At 39.6% G+C, this 12,044-nt stretch overlaps 1 protein-coding gene across 1 annotated transcript in view; it reads left to right on the plus strand.

Annotated features, from left to right (window-relative positions):
- Positions 1–12,044, plus strand: part of LOC136385557 (sal-like protein 4) — a 64,842-nt gene that overhangs the window by 48,087 nt on the left and 4,711 nt on the right. Inside the window, exon 4 of the mRNA XM_066356585.1 lies at positions 988–1,067. The gene's annotated coding sequence lies outside the window, so the exon portion shown is untranslated. The remainder of the gene's footprint in view (positions 1–987; positions 1,068–12,044) is intronic.

Consider the following 12,044-nt stretch of genomic DNA (forward strand, 5'->3'; position numbering starts at 1 on the left):
AAGGGGGAGATGGTTGAGAGGAGAAGCAGATGGTTGCCTCTCCAGTGTTCCCTGAGTGGGAATGGAACCCGAGAAGTCCATATGCCAGGCTGACGATGCTCTATGCACTGAGCAACCAGCCAGGGCCGCCTAGAACAAATTCATTAGAGCTGTAATGTGAACTATTTATTTACATAAATAGCATAATAAGTGCTTGTTTATACAGAATCCCCTTGATATTAGGAGATGTATAACATCATCATTTGATCAGTGAGTTTTGGCAACTGGCCATTCTATTTTCCTTCTTAGCATAACATTTCTATTAATTTTGTGAGTAGTTCTACAAATTTGTTGGCAGTAGTACAAGTTGAACCTTTAGCATCCTGGAAAGCACAATTTTGAGGTTATCCTGGAAATTCTCAGTTTATCTGAGAGGTCATTGTGCTTTGTTAATGAACAGTATTCAAAGGATTCAGTGGCTTTCTGCCACTATTTGACAGTTTCAGAACGGGCAAAGTACAGAGATCTAGAGACAAAATCTAATTTTTATATAATTATTGTATTTCTTATTCCTGTTCTTTTTTGTCTATCCAACACACAGATTTTCTTGCCCCAGCAATACAGTCAGTTTTCACACAGACTTACTATTCACTTTGACATTTATGAATTTATTCTGCACTGCAGTACTTAGATAACTTTTTCTTAGCTGCTTTTATGTTTCAGTGGACTGCTGACCCAGTTTTACAAATTGGGAATATGAAGAAGTGTTTTGGTTACAACAAAAATTGAAAATTGGAGAAATCTAAGTAATAATATGCAAATGACATAACAATACTTTAGCTGAGGTCAACTGTTCCCTAGCAACTGAATGTTAGCTGAAAGAAACTGATCAATTGAGTCTTTATGGTGAATGCACAAACTTTAGAATTGTAATAGTAATTGGAGTCTCTGTGAAAATCCTAATTTACTTTACATTTCATATTTATTTGTTTTTATTTTTCCTCTCAGACTCCTGAACTGTGGACCCCTTCTGAAGACCTGGCATCACCAGTGATCTGAGGACTACACTCAGCCAGCACTTGTTGGAGGTATGATACTTGTTGGAAGGTGACTAAGGAGGGCTCTGGGACAGGAAAGCCTTGGCAGTAGGAAGGAGAACCATTGGCATCAACACTGTGTAATTTATCAAAATATCCACAGTAGGGGACTTTTAAGGTCTTCTCTCTCAGTCACTTTCAAGTATACAATACAATATTGTTAACTATAGTCACCATGCTGTATATTACATCCCAGAACTTACTCATCTTATTTAAAATTACATTTATGGTGGGTGGCATTGGGTAATAGGACCATATAGGTTTCTGATGTAGATTTCTATGACATGTGATCTGTATACTGCACTGTGTGCCCACCTCCCAAAGTCAAATCACCTTCCGTCACCGTATATTTGGCCCCCTTTACCCATTACTGTGTCCCCATCCCTCCGGTGACCACCATACTATAGTCTGTGCCTATGAGTTTCAGTTTGATATCCCACATTTGAGTGAAATCATATAGTTCTTAGCTTTTCCTGCCTAATTTTGCTTAGCATAATATTCTCAGGGTCCATCCATGTTGTTGAAAACGGCAGGATTTCATCTTCTTGTGGCTGAGTGTATTTTATTGTACACATGTATCACATTTTCTTTATCTGACTCTATTAAAGGACACTTTGGTTGTCTCCATGTCTCAGCCACAGTGAATAATGCTGCAGTGAACATGGGGGTGCCTATATCTTTGTGAATAAATGTTTTTAAGTTTTCCAGGTAGATACCTAGAAGAGAGACTTCTGGGTCATATGGTAACTATTCTTTTTTTTTTTTGTATTTTTTTTTTTTCTGAAGCTGGAAACGGGGAGAGACAGTCAGACAGACTCCCGCATGCGCCCGACTGGGATCCACCCGGCACGCCCACCAGGGGCGAAGCTCTGCCCACCAGGGGGCAATGCTCTGCCCCTCTGGGGCGTCCCTCCACCGAGACCAGAGCCACTCTAGCGCCTGAGGCAGAGGCCAAGGAGCCATCCCCAGCGCCCGGGCCATCTTTGCTCCAATGGAGCCTCGGCTGCGGGAGGGGAAGAGAGAGACAGAGAGGAAGGAGGGGGGGGGGGTGGAGAAGCAAATGGGCGCCTCTCCTATGTGCCCTGGCTGGGAATCGAACCCGGGTCCCCGGCATGCCAGGCCGACGCTCTACCGCTGAGCCAACTGGCCAGGGCCATGGTAACTATTCTTAATTCTTTGTGAAACTGCCAGACTGTTTTCCATAGTGGCTGTAGCAGTTTACATTCTCATTACAGTGAATGAGGGTTCCTTTTTCTTCACAGCCTCTCCAGCACTTGTTATCATCTGTCTTGTTGATAAAAGGCAATCTGCCTGACCAGGCAGCGGCGCAGTGGATAGAGCGTCGGACTGGGATGTGAAGACCCACGTTCGAGACCCCGAGGTCGCAAACTTGAGCGTGGGCTCATCTGGTTTGAGCACAGCTCACCAGCTTGAACCCAAGGTCGCTGCTTGAACAAGGGGTCACTCGGTCTGCTGAAGGCCCGCAGTCAAGGCACATATGAGAAAGCAATCAATGAACAACTAAGGTGTCGCAACGAAAAACTGATGATTGATGCTTCTCATCACTCTCCGTTCCTGTCTGTCTGTCCCTATCTATCCCTCTCTCTGTCTTTGCCACAAAAGAAAAAAGAAAAAAAAAGGCAGTCTAAGCGGTATGAGGTGATATCTCATTGTGCTTTTGATTCGCATTTCCCTACTAGCTAGTGGAGAGGGGCATCTTCATTTATGTGCAGGCCGTTTGTGTGTCTTCTTGGGAGAGGTGTCTATTCAGGTCCTCTGCCCATTTTTAAATTGGATTGTTTGTTTGTTTTGAGTTTTATGAGTTCTTTATATATTTTGGATATTAACCCCTTGTCAGAGCTATTGTTTGCAAATATCTCCGATTCAGTCAGTTGCCTTTTTGTTCTGTTATAGGTTCCTTTTGCTGTGCACAAGCTTTTTAGTTTGACATAGTCCCATTCATTTATTTTTGCCTTTACTTACCTTGCCTTTGGTGACTTTGATTTGGGGTCAAATTCATAAAATATTTTTTTATGACCAAGGTTTATAAGTTTAGTACGTATGTTTTCTTCTATTTAATTTATTATTCCACATCTTATATTTAGGTCTTTGATCTATTTTGAATTTTTATACATACATGGGGACAAACTGTAGTCTAGTTTCATTCTTTTGCATGTGTGTTTCTAATTTTTCCAGCACTATTTATTGAAGAGGCTCTCTTTTCTCCATTGTGTGTTGTTGGCTCCTTTGTCAAAAATTATTTGCCTGTATACATGTGGATTTATTTCTGGGCTCTCAATTCTGTTATAGAGAACTTACTCATTTTATAACTTGAGGTTTGTACCCTTTGACCGACACCTGTCCATTTCTTCCTCTCCTGAGGCCCTGGCAACCACCATTCTAGTCTCTGTCTCTATGAGCTCGATATTTTTAGATTTCGTATATAAGTGAGATCATAGAATATTTGTCTTTCTCTGTCTGACTGTTTTATGGATGTCCTCATGGTCTGTCCATATTGTGGCATTTGTCAAGATTTCTTTCATTTGTATGGCAGAATAATATTTCATTATTTGCATATGCCGTATTTTGTTTATCTACTCATCTGTTGGTGAAAATTAGGGCCAGATAATTATATTTTTTAAAATTTAGTTATTATTTTACATGTTTATACTCTGCCTCATTCTTACGATATTTTAGGTGTGCTAAAAGTACTGCAAATGTGTTAGAGTCCATATCATTCTTTTTTAAACTTTTAAAACAATTTTATTGATTGATTTTTAGATAGAAGAGAGAGAGAGAGAGAGAAGGAGCAGGAAGCATCAGCTCATACCATACTGTTCACAAAAATTAGGGGATATTTAAAAATGAATGTGAAACTATAAAATATCCCCTCAGTTTTGGGAGCAGAATAGTTGCTTCCCATATGTGCCTTGACCAGGCAAGGCCAGGGTTTCGAACCGGCGACCTCAGTGTTCCAGGTTTATGCTTTATCCACTGCGCCAGCGCAGGTCAGGTTGCTTCATTCTTATATAAATTAATTTGAGGGAGAATTTTTATTTATTTAAAAAGAAAGAAAGAAAAATACTGGCCGTGGAGCACAGTTGGTTGAGTGTCTCCCGATACTTCAGGTTGTGGGTTTGATTCCGGTCAGGGCACAATCATCAAGCAATGAATGCAGAAATAAGGGAATAAGAAATCAGTATTTCTCTTTCTCTCTTTCTTCTCTCTCTAAAATCAGTAAATAAAATTTTAAAAAGGTATCAAACAAAAAAAGAACAAAGAAAAATAAGACCTCAAAGCCTGCTTAGAGTTAGCCTTACTAACTTATTAAGTACATTTTGGATGTGTGGTTTGAAAGTTGCTAAAAAGAGGCCCTGGCCGGTTGGCTCAGTGGTAGAGCGTCGGCCTGGCGTGCGGGAGTCCCGGGTTCGATTCCCGGCCAGGGCACACAGGAGAAGCGCCCATCTGCTTCTCTACCCCTCCCCCTCTCCTTCCTCTCAGTCTCTCTCTTCCCCTCCGGCAGCCAAGGCTCCATTGGAGCAAAGTTTGCCGGTGCGCTGAAGATGGCTCTGTGGCCTCTGCCTCAGGCGCTAGAATGGCTCTGATTGCAACAGAGCGTCGCCCGGATGGGCAGAGCATCCCCCCCTGGTGGGCATGCCGGGTGGATCCCGGCCAGGCGCATGCGGGAGTCTGTCTGACTGCCTCCCCGTGTCTGGCTTCGGAAAAAGAAAAAAAAGGAAAAAAAAAAAAGAAATTTGCTAAAAGGAATTTTTTTTTTTTACAGAGAGAGAGAGAGAGAGAGAGAGAGAGAGAGAGATAGGGACAGACAGACAGGAACGGAGAGAGATGAGAAGCACCAATCATTAGTTTTTTGTTGAGACACCTTAGTTGTTCATTGATTGCTTTCTCATATGTGCGTTGACTGTGGGGCTACAGCAGACCGAGTAACCTCTTGCTCAAGCCAGCAATCTTGGATTCAAGATGGTGAGCTTTGCTCAAACCAGATGAGCCTGCGTTCAAGCTGGCGACCTCGGGGTCTCGAACCTGGGTCCTCTGCATCCCAGTCCAACTCTCTATCCACTGCACCACCACCTGGTCAGGCCTAAAAGGAATGTTTTAAAATAAATTCACTATTTAAGATCTGAACTGAATTATTTTCTGGGTTCAGGAAGCTCTTCTCTGATCGGAGAAGAGCTTCCTGAACCCAGAAAATAATTCAGTTCAGATCTTAAATATCCAAATATGTGTAAATGTATCTATAATACAGAATATTTATATTATATGTTTTCTGTGCTCTAAGTCAACTAGGTTATGAAAATCAATGATGACCCAACAAAACAATAGAGATAATTATTTAACAAAATGATTCATAGTAAGATTTATTTTAAAGCCTATCATGAATCTGTTCAAATTTCAGTTATCCTTGTGAAAATCCTGTTTACACAGTTTCAGAACCTACCTAGCATACCCACGGTGACAAGTGGGACCTCGCCGAGCTAGTCAACTCATTTCCCCCACAGGGTGGGAAAGAGCAATAGCTGTCAGGAAGCGTGGGAAAAGGCTGGAGGCCTGTCCTCCCCACCTGGACACCCAGACGGAGCTACCTCCTGTGGTCCTGCTCTCAGGAACCATGGCCTTCCCTGGGGGACTGAGCCAGGGGAGGAAAGAGGAAGGGAGAGGCAAGAGTTCAGAGGGCACCACTTTAGAAGGCTTAGTTGCTCTGCTCCGCCTGCTGGGTCTTAATGTTTGTTTTCAGTTGAAGTAGTCCAAGTAGTCCGAGGTGATCATGGCATTTGCATGATGTAATGAAGTGGCAAAGAGTGGCAACACCTGGTGTGAAGTGTTGCTTGTTTGTGTCAGTGTAGATTGGTGTAAGCTGGTGGTTACATTCCAGGCATGACTTGGGTTAAGGAGAGGAACTAGATTGTTTTCATACCCACCACACACTGTTCTTTCTTTGCTCCAACAAGGAAATAATGGCGAGGTGGTAGTGACATGCTGTGCATTTAAACAATTTTTAAAAAAATTGAGACATAATTCACACACTAGAAAATGCACCCTTTTAAGGTGTATAATTCAGTGGGTTTTAGTATATTCACAAGGTTATGCGGACATCACAACTCATTCCAGAACATTTTCATTACCCCAAAAGGAAACCATGTCCTCACTAACAGTCACTCCCCATTTTCTGCATTCTGTCCCCATCCAGCCCCAGGCAGCCACTCTGTCTCTATAGATTTGCCTGCTCTGGACATTTCACAGAAATAGAATCATATAATATATGGTCCTTTCTGTCTTGTTTGGCTTATTTCACTTAGCATAATGTTTTCCAGTTTTATCCCTATTGTAGCTTGTACCATTACTTCATTCCTTTTTATTGTCCAATAATATTTCATTGTATGGGTAGACCACATTTTGTTTATCTGTGCATCAGTTGGCAGATTTGTTTCCACTTTATGGATAAATGAATCACACTGCTATGAACATATGTGTACAAGTTTTTGGTGGACATATGTTTTCATTTCTAATTGCTGTGTCATGTGGTAATTCTGTGTTTAACTTTTCAAGGAACTTAGACAGCTATCCTAAGCAGCTGCACCATTCTCTAGTCCCATCAGCAGTGTATGATGGTCCCAGTTTCTCTGCATCCTCACAACACTTGTTATTATCTCTCTGTTTGATTGTAGTCATCCTAGTGGGTCATGCTATGTATTTGATGAACTCTCATACTTTTGCCTAAATATATATTTTAAGTCAGTTGTTATCTCTGGGGGTGTAATAGGCTTGAAAAGTTTTCTAATAGTGCTTTTCTAAAGGATCAAAAGTGCGTTGAGGCTTTGCTAGGTGGGTTCTGGCTCCAGAAAGCATGGTTAAAAAATGCATTGGCTTAAATGAAGCAGCTGGTTTAGGTCGATATAGAGAATGAGTTTCCTGAACTCAAAAAATGTTTCCAAATTTTCTGTTGCACGAAGCCTTGTATTAAAGCCTCCTTGTACATTAAGGGCTTTTTCTATGAATGCAAGTATAGCACTCTGATTCTGAAATGGAAATAATTACAGAAGTGGTAAACTCTTTAATTTCTTTTAATCCAGGGTTCTTTTCGTTACTGAATTGGCATATGTACTAATGTGGAAACTGGTTGAAAACACATATTCCCCCAAGAAGTTCTGAAGCTAAAAAAAGAAAAACTCCAGCTTATTAGTGGGTGCTGCTGTTCCTGGCTCCCATTTCAGTTAAAGGGTCGAGTCTTGTGAGGATACTATGCCACATGTGAAATAAACATCCTCTTCAAAATGAACATACTCTTCTAATTTCTTTCGGTACAAAAGGAAGGCAGGCATTGTCAGCCAGATGTGCTGAACTTTCTCATGAGGTCACATTCTTTAAAAAAAATCTGAGTAGTTGCCAGAGATGTCATTATTTTCAAAGAGAAAGGGATGAGCTATATTGTTATTTTAACATTTCTGTCTAGTGTTAAGGTTGAAAAACAGATATAGGAGTCCAAGTGAAAGCTTGCATATTGGAATTAAAACTGGGACTGCTAAGGGGTGCTCATATGGGTTGGAATTTTATTTAAAAATACTTTATTTTGGAAAACTTCAAACGTAAAAATTAGAGGGATTGATATAATTCTTCTCTTATACCCATTACTCAGCTAAAACAGTTGTTAGTATTTTGCGCTTCTTGTTTCAAACTAATCTCTCCCTGCTTTTTTCTTTTGTGTCTGAGTAATTTAATGCAAATTAATGATACTGTACCATTTGCCTGTAGATAATACAGAATGCATCCATAAGGGTTTTTCATAAACACTATGTCATTATCACACTTTATTTTTTAAATTTATTGATTGATTTTAGAGAGACAGAGGAAGAGAGGGAGGGAGGGATGGAGAGAGAGAGAGAGAAACAGGGAGGCATTCATTTGTTGTTCCACTTAGTTCTGCATTCATTGGTCGCTTCCTGTATGTGCCCTGATGGGAATAGAACCCACAACCTTGGCATTTTGCATCGCTTTAACTGACTGAGCTAACTGGCCAGGACCTATTATCACATTTTAAAAATCAACAGTATCATTTAACATCATCTAATACACAGTTCACAATTAAATTTCCCTTATGGTTGACTTTGTTAAGTTTTTTTTATTATGGAAATTCAGACATACACAACATAAAAAGGATAATAAAATGAACCCCCTCATGTATGTATCACCCACTTTTGACAATTATCAACTCTCAGTTTTCATTTATAATCCCACATGTTCCCCTATTACAGTTTTATTTTTCTTTCAAATGATTTCTTTTTTATTGTGGTAACATTCATCTAACATAAAATTCACCATTTCCACCATTTAAAAGTTTACAATTAAGTAGCTTTAGTAATTCATGATCTTGTGTAACCATCACAGCTACCTAATTTCAGGAGTTTTTTATCATCCCAAAAGGAAACCCCATTTCCCTTAAGCAGTCATTTCCCTTCCCCCTCCCTCCAGTCCTGCCAAACACTAATCTGCTCTAGGTCTCTGGGATATATGTATTCTGAATATTTCATACAAATGGATATCCCTTATAATTTTGAAGTGAATCTGAAACAATATAATTTTACTCATAAATACTTGACCCTTTCTCTCTCTCTCTCTCTCTCTCTCTCTCTCTCTCTCTCTCTCTATATATATATATATATATATATATTTAATATATATATATATATATATAATTTTTTTTAAGGTGATAGAAGGGGAGATAATGAGGCAGACTCCCACATGCGCCCCGACTGGGATCCAACTGGCAACCCCATCTGGGGCCAATGCTGGAGTACCAAGCTATTTTTAGCACCTCAGGCTGATGAGTTCCGACAGGGCTATTCTCAGTGCCCAGTGCCATACTCAAACCAATTGAGCTACTGGCTGTGGGAGGGGAAGAGGGAGAGAAGGGGGAGAAGCAGATGGTCACTTCTCCTGTGTGCCCTAACCAGGAATCAAACACAGGACATCCATACGCCGAGCAGATTCTCTATCCACTGAGCCCCTGGCTAGGGCCCACAATATATCTTTATAAGGACTTTTTTTACACTTAACCATAAAATTATTGTCACATCTGAAAAAATCAAACAATAATTACTACCATAGAATATCAAATTTCCATTTGTGTCATGAGTGCCATACATTTGTTATAGTTTGTGTGAATGAGGACCCAAATAAGATCCACAGATTGTGATTGAATTATATGCACTTTAAATCTCTTTTCCTGTGTGGTTCCCGCCATCCCAATCTCCTCTTTTATTTCTTGAAAGTTATTTGTTGAAGAAGTCAAATTGTCTTGTAAAGAACCCTTCTGTCTGGCTTTGGCTGCTTACTTCTCTGTGGTGGTGTGTAACATGTTCCTTGGTCTTCTGCATTTCCTGCCCACTGATAGTTCTGTCTAGAGTTACACTGTCTGACATAGTGGCCACTGGCATTTTGTGGTTGTTGAGCACTTGAGGTGTGACTAGTGGCAAAGACTTTTTCCTTGGCCAAACTTGAGACAACCTCCTCTGAGTCCGAATCTTTTTGACTAGTTTCTGGCCTTGGGCTTTGTCCTTGTTCTGCGTACGTCCATTTTGGCAAGAATCCTTCTGGGTTAGTTTAGTGAAAAATCTTTCATTCTTAATATCTGATAAAATTCCTCATCCCCTACCTTCAATATCTTATCACTCTGGCCTACCTTCAGGTGAGTCTATCTTAGAAGAAGCCCACTAGCCTGATGTTTCATCTTAGTAATTTTTCATCTACTGATTCTTGCTCTGTTCTTTGGCTATAAATCTTTACTTTTCCCTGTATTGGCAGTTGAGCCCGATCTTTCTCCCCTACTGCAAAACCCCAGTGTAGTTGTACTCTTGAATAGAAGAGTCTGCCTTACTATCTTTGACAAGTATCTGAATAATAAGTTTTTTATTTATTCATTTTTATTAGAGAGAGAGGAGAGAGAGAGAGAGAGAGAGAGGAAAGAGAGAGAGAGAGAGAGAACAGAGGGAGGAGCAGGAAGCATCAACTCCCATATGTGCCTTGACCAAGTAAGCCTGGGGTTTCAAACCAGTAACCTCAGCATCCCAGGTCAGTGCTTTACCCAGTGCACTACCACAGGTCAGGCTCTGAATAATAAGTTTTTAAACACTAGTTGAAATTGAGATGTGCTGTGAGTGTGAAGTACATACCAGATTTCGAAGATTTAGTACAAGAAGGAATGTAAACCATCTCTTTAATAATTTATATTGATTTCATGTTGATATGATACTATTTTAGGTATATTGGGTTAAATAAATGTTAGTAAAGTTAATTTCACATATTTTTTTAGTTGTTTTTAATGTGGCAGCAAGAAGATATAAAATGACATAGTGGCTTGCATTAGGCAGTGTTCATTTAGAGATATTTGATGAAACTGAGGTTTGCTCTTTTGGCAATTGTATTTCATAGGTAGCATTGTATATGACTAGCAAGAACCACATGTCTGACTTTTTGTATATTAGCAGCCACTGATGACCATTGTTCAGATTTATTTATTCATTAAGGGTTGTAAAGTGGTGATATTTTAATTTTGTCATTCCTTCTGTAATTTTATTTCCTCTACTGTTTGGTCACTGGTGGTACAGCTCAAAAGAGAAGGCAAGATCAATATTTGGTTGTTTTCCTTTATTAATTCTCAAAATTATCAGTTGGCTCACAAGCCATTAATAGACTTTAAAAATATTTAAGAGTGCTTATTTTTATGTGCTTGTCAGAACGATCTACAAAGCTTATTACATGGGAATGAAGATGCAGGTTTGTGAGCAAATTGAATACCATCTGCTTGCAAACTGAGATAATAAATGGCTTGTAATAGTCAAGAATGTCAATGGCATGAGACAAAGAAAGATAAACTGCTGCAGATGAGAGGAGAGTAAGGAGAATTGACAATTAAATACAATGTGTTCCTGAACCTGGATCCTGCATGAGGAAAGAAAAGGTGGTTTTTTTCCTTTTTTACTCTAAAAAAACAGTGGGACAGTTGGTGACAATTGAACAAAGTTTGTAGATTAGATGATAGTAAATTTCCAGATTTTGATAACTGTATAGTGGTTATGCAAGAGAATATTCTCGTTTTTAGGAAATGTACAGTGAAGTATACAAGGGTAAAGGGATTTTATGCCTACAACTTATTTTTAAATGAATCATAAAAAATATATCTAGAAAGAGAGGGGGAGAGGAAGAAGGAGAGAAAGAGAAAGAGAAAGAGAGAGAGAGACAGAACAAATATGGAAACACTTGGGGAATCTGGGTAAATGTATATGGTAATTCTTTGTACTATTTTTGCAATTTTCTGTGAATGGTTTGACTTTGGGTGATGGGCACAATGCAGTATACAGATGATATATCATAGAGATATAAACCTATATGATCCTATTAACTCATGTCACCTCATTAAATTGAATTAAAAACCAAAATTACTGCAAAAGATTAATAAACTAATATAATGCTTATGAATTTTAAAAATCCATTATAAGGCTATAAATAGATTGGCATGAGTTTCAACTCAAAACCATAGCACTTTACAAATTTGACAATGATGCTGTGAAGGAGAAGACAATAGTTGGGAACCATTTTTGTGAAGAGTTGTATGATGGTTTAAAATGCATCCATAAGTTCTTTGATATTCCTTTCAAGAACTGGAGCTCAAGTCTCCTCTTGAGTGTCAGTTGGACTTAGTGACTTGCTTCTAACAAGTAGAATATGGCAGAAGTGGTGTGTCTCTTCTGGGGCTAGGTCAGAAGAAGATAGTGTGGTTGCAGAAGCACCCTGTTTTGGATCACTAGCTCTGGGGGCAGTCAGCTGCCTTGTTCTGAAACCACTCAGGCAGCCTTGTATCGAGTCTTCATAAGAGGGCCTGAGGCCTCCTGTCAGCAGCCCTGTGAGTGCACCATCTTGTACATCTAGTGACTGGCTGGACTCCTAGAGAAG

The sequence above is a fragment of the Saccopteryx leptura genome, chromosome X (genome assembly GCF_036850995.1).
Source record: "Saccopteryx leptura isolate mSacLep1 chromosome X, mSacLep1_pri_phased_curated, whole genome shotgun sequence".
NCBI lineage: Eukaryota > Metazoa > Chordata > Mammalia > Chiroptera > Emballonuridae > Saccopteryx > Saccopteryx leptura.